The following is a 6,000-nucleotide window of genomic DNA, read 5'->3' on the forward strand; positions in this document are numbered from 1 at the left end:
GCAGCCTGCAAAATTTCTTGAGACATTAGGTTGGGTAATTGTAAAACTTACTCTATTTGTTTCTCATCTCTTAGAAATCATTGTCTTCTTCACTATCTGATACTCAGCATTTCAAAAACCGCTATTTCATATATGTGTGTGTATGCACACACACAGAGAGAGACAGAGACAGAGAGAGAGTTCTTGTTTGTTTTCTTTCAAGTGGCAGAGTAAATCTTGTCCTTGCTACTCCATTCTGGTTGAGGTAAAAGTTGTGATTTAGATATATTTTAATACAGACACATTGGCCCTTTAGACCTGACTCTCCTTTGGCATATTATTTTCCATTCATGCTAATAAAGACTCAGTATTTTTAATCAACCAAAGGAAAAAACTGTATAGCAAAAATCAGCACATAATACAATGTGTATCTATTCCTAATTTAGTAAACTTAGTAATATTAGTAATATTGCCTTAAAATAATATCTTGTCAGTAGTTTTTCAGCAGTAAACTAAGAAAAATTCTTACTACCAACTCTACATTTAGTGGATATTTATAGATTTTAAAAATTATACTTATTGAATGTTTAAAGTAAATATATGCTTTTACTTGTTAGGAAAAACTGTGGCAACCATTTTTTTTTTTTTAATTTTTAAAAGTTACATTTCCATATCTAGAAAGAGAATCCCCAAAGCTAAATTATGAGAATCTAATGGTTTTGGTGGATGTCTTAAAGAGCACCTTATTCCTACTAATATCTAAACTCTATAAAAGTTAAGCCTTTTATTTGCTCCATTGTGATTGAGAGGGAATGATAAAAAGAGAAGCTCTATGAAGACCCTTAGTGGATTTACAAAGGTAGCAAAAAACCTGAGTGTTATCTAGTTTAGTTCCCCACCTAATTCAGAAATCTGTATATCACTGACTCAGTTTATCCAAGCTATTTAATACTGTGCTCTTTGTTTTTAAACTTTCACATAGTTCTGTCTTTACTTAACAGGAAATAAAGATTATTGTGAAAAATGACTCTGTAAGCTAGATCACATGCACCTAAGGTTTAAATAGATAGGCTCATGAGAATCTATTGGTTCATCAACAGGTATTTAGATTTTGGCAGCACTAAAAATCCATCTTGTCTGGGTCCAGTGGTTCACATCTATATTCCTGGTTCTTTTGGAGGCCAAGGGAATAGAATCACTTGAAGCCACAGGTTTAAAACTAGCCAGAGGTTTAAAACCAGCAGGAGGTTTGATAGAGGGAGGGTAAAAGATGGAACCACAATTATGGAGCATATTGCAAGGGTACAAGTCAAATTTGTCAAGTGTAGAACATAAATGTCTTAACATAATAATCAAGTAAATGAAGCAAAAACTATGTTGATTGGTTTGATGTAAGCACATCAGATTGTATAAAAATATCAACACATTGTACCCCACATATGCATAAATGTATTCATGATCCATGTGTGTATGACTTAATAAAAAGTAAATAATAAATAAATAAATAAATAAAACCAGCCTGGGCAATAGTCAGACTCTGTCTCTAGAAAATAAAATAATTAAAAAATTTAAAAAATCTATCTCAGTTTAATCATTTCATAAAGTATTACATATATCAAAAATATTATATACTGCAAATATGTATAAGTTTCTTTTTTTTCTAAGACATGATATTGCTCTACTGGTCATGCTATTCTCAAACTCCTGGCCTCAAGTGATCCTCCCACCTTAGCCACCTGAGTAGCCAGGACTATATGTGTAAGCCACCATTCTCTAGGGTTATACATTTTTTATTTGTTGATTTTATCTTAATAAACTTGAAAAATAACTTTATCTCAGTGTGGTAGGCAGAATAATAGTTTCCCAAAGATACCTTCATTTTAATTTCAGGAAAGTGTGTGTTATATCACATCATAAAAAGGAATTAAAGTAGTAGATGGAATTAAGTTTATTAATTAGCTGGCCTAAAGATAAAGAGATTATCCTGGATTTGTCTGTAGGGGTCTAATGTAATTACAGAGTCTCTTAAAAGTGAAAGAGAGAGGCAGAAGAGAGGGTTGAAGTGACATGATATGAGAAAGACTCAGGCTCCCCTCTCCCTAGGTGATAAGAATTCCTTTGAGTGCAGAGTAAAGGGGACCTTCAACCTAGGAATAGGGTAGCCTCTAGATAAGTGGAAAAGGCAAGGAGGCAGATTCTCCTTTAGAGGCTCCAGAGAAAAACACAAGCCTGCCAGCACTTTGATTTTAGCCCAGTGACACTCATGTTGGACTTCTAACCTACAAAACTGTAGATAACAAACACACATTGTTGTAAGTCAGTACATTTGTGGTAATTTGTTACAGGAGCAATAAGAAATTAATAACTTTATGCCTTGAAAACCTTAAATGAAAGAATAAACACTTTGACATGTTTCACATGACTATAAGATCAATTTATTTTATATAAAACAATTACTATTTTCTACACAAAATTAAAATACTTCCAGAGTTTACTGTGAAGTATGTATTAGCCAAACCACAGGGGAGGTACAGAAATTTATAGAATATAATTCTTCAAAGAGAAGAAGTAGATGGTGAACTAACACAGTCTCCCACAATGTTAGTACAGTGTCTTATATTTTATTAATAAAGAACTTTAAACTGACTCATGGAACATGAAACCCTATACTCTTTGAGGTACTGTAACCATGCTGCAATTAAAACAAAAAATGTTAAATCATTATACTGGAAGTTACCATTGTTGTACATTTAGTCCCTGGAGTTCTTTGCTCAAGGTGGCTTGTAAGTTTTTGTAGATCAGTGAGAACTAAGTAGTTAGAAACCTCAGGACTAACGTACCCTAAGTGTTGGAGAAGATTCCATTATGGTATAACTGCCCTATGCTCGATGTAGGCTGAGAATTTCACATTTAAGCTAATGTAAGAAATGTATATAGAGAAAAGAAATGCTCTCTGTTTTTCATATTTGAAACCTCATGTAGTCCTAAGAATGCAATTGTAGATTCCTATGAGTCCAAGGGAGATACTAGCTAAAAAGACATAGCTTTCTTGAGCAAAACCTGTGAGCTAAATATAAATACATTTCAGGGAGCAAGAGTAAAAATAGCAACAGAGTCTTTAAATAGCTTGTGCAACTATAAAGCAAAAATAACTTTTACATGGTTAGTGCAAGGAAATGACACCTGTATGTAGAATCACAATTATAAGTATGTGGGACTTATACATATACATATACATACACATACATATATGTTGCTATTTTAAATTTTGAGCTTTATATGTTACCTGTTAAACATTTCTGTAACATACATATACATATGTATATATTACATAAGTTTATTATAAAGGGTCCTCTATTTACTTAGTTCAAGCTTTTTTTAGCCTCCAAGAGAATAAAACACAATGAAAGTGGGGTTCACATACATACACACCTTTGACTCTTGAGTATCTGTTGCCAAGGGCTGTCTAAGCCTGTGACCATGTAACATACTTGATAAGCTCATCAAATTATTTTACGTTGTCAATAGTATCTTTATTTTCAAGAAGAAATGTTGTACTTCATGTTATTAGACAATCATAATAAAAAAATGACTAGTGGCATTGAAGCTTTATTTGCCTGGAAACTGTTCTTGCTGAATAAAAGGAAAGTTTAAAGAAAATATCTTTTGTCTGAATTTTAGTCTGAAGTGCCACCCAGGCATCTCAACCTAGCTTTGAACTTGAGTCTAAAGAAAATGTTTGATCTTTTTTGTCTTTCAACTTGGCAAAATGTCCTTCTTCTTTGAAATTCCCTTTTTTTTGTTTTATGTATACTTGTTCATGTGTTTTAGAAGCTCTTGGGGTATGATATGATTCTTTTTTGCTTGGCCTTTGAACATCCTTCTAAATATCTACTCTACCAAGTTGGTATTACAAAAACATTTTTCATTAAAATCGTATTCTTTCTACAATATTCTAGAAGTAATACACATAGCAGGAAGTGTTAGCTTCTTCTTTAGCGTCTCTGAAATATAAAAATATTTAAAGATAACATTTAATTCTATTCAACAAATACTTGTCAGGCCGATTTGTTGGCAATGGTTAATGTTCATTAAAAGATTAACTGACATAGCCATCATGATTAAGTTATGTGGTTGATACTTGAGAAAATCAAAAGTAATCGATGGATTAAAAATATTTGTGTTTTTGATGGGAAAAAAATACAGATCTGTTGCCAAATGATGTTATTATTCAAATAACAAATAATACAAGATTCTAGGTCTATGATAACTACCCCACATTGAATGAAATAAACATCCTTAGGAAATGGTAAAGTTATACTTTATCACCAAGTGGAGATTTTGCTTTAATCCATGCTGAACCCTAGTGATCTAGTTTGGAACCTGAGGAAAAACTCTTCCCTAAGTGCTAGTAGGATTTATCTTCCACAAGTGTAGGAAATGTAGATGGGGATGAAGACCCCCCAAAAGGGTCACAAAAGAGACAAAGACAGAGAAGGAATATAACTTATTAAAATGTGTCACATGAGTCTACATAGAATAGCAAGGATAATCAAATCCTTACTGTAAATGACTTAGGGGTTAACTTGCAGTAGGAGGCCTCTGATATAGCCTTAATTTTGGTTGAAATAGAAGGGAGAATACTCTGACTTTAGATCAAACAAGTTAATCCATGAACCTCTGTTTTAGCAGAAAGCAATGCTGACTGCAAACTCATTGTTAGGAAGGATATATTAGCTAGGAAGAGCACCATTAATAGGTCATATCACCAGTAGTTCAAAGAAAGGCATTTGCATATCATTTTAGACTACAACTTGAATAATACAGCATTAAATGACAAAACCAGATCCCCCCTCCATTTGTTATTCACTCAATTTTCTCTGGAGAAGGCACTTATTTTGGCTGGCCTTCAGACAGTTTCTGAGTCTTCAGCATGCTCATGTCTTCTAGTACCAGAGTGTGAAGTTGTACTGACCTTTGTTTACATTGCAACTATGAACTAAGTCTAGAAATAGACACCATACCACCCAATGAGCTTATGGCTTTATCAACAAACTACTTTATAAACGACATTATTTTTTGAGGAAAAGTAAAGAGAGCATTGTTCTTAATAGATATAGGAGAATAAAGAAAAGCAACATGATCATGGCAGAAAGTGAGAAGGGCCTGCCACTCATAAGATAAGGAAAAATATTATTACTAAATATAGGTATAATTGTACACATTTTGCCCACATGATCTTATCTAGTACCAAGACTTTAGTTCTGTCTTCCAAATATAAGGTGACTTCAAACATAAAGTATTCCCAGTGAGAAAATCAGAAGAAAAAGTGTTTACAATTTTTAAAAATAGAAAAATACATACTTTTAGGGATATAGATAAACTAAATATATACTTATGTGTTAATTGGTTATACATATTAATAATCAATCATACATAATAGAAAATAATCCAATAATTTACGCCCAAGTTCTGGATTCTATTAATGTGATATATCACATTTATTAATTTGCATATATTGAACCATCCTTGCATTCCTGAGATTAATCCCACTCTCTCATAGTGAATCTTTTAAATGTGTTGTTGAATTTCATTTGCTAGTATTTTGTTGAGGATATTAACCTAAAGTTTTTTATTTTTTGTTTTGTATCCTTGTCTGGTTTTGTTTTGTTATTAAAGTAATGCAGGCCTCATAGAAGAATTTTGAAAGTATTACCTCCTTTCAGTTTTTTTTGAAGAGTTTGAATATGCTTGGTATTAATTCCTTAATTACCTGGTAGAATGTAGTAGATTTATTAGCCCTTCTGTTGACATGGAAAAGAAAGAAAAGGAAAGAAAGAGAGAGAGAGAAAGGAGAGAGAGAGAGAGAAAAGAAAGAAAGAAAGCAGAAAGAAAGGAGAAAGAAGGAAGGAAGGAAGGAAGGAAAGAAAGAGAAAGAAAGAAAGAAAGAAAGGAGAAAGAAAGAAAGGAGAAAGAAAGAAGGAAGGAAGGAAGGAAGGAAGGAAGGAAGGAAGGAAGGAA

This window comes from Otolemur garnettii, unplaced genomic scaffold (assembly GCF_000181295.1).
Source record: "Otolemur garnettii isolate 467f Iridium unplaced genomic scaffold, OtoGar3 scaffold00041, whole genome shotgun sequence".
NCBI lineage: Eukaryota > Metazoa > Chordata > Mammalia > Primates > Galagidae > Otolemur > Otolemur garnettii.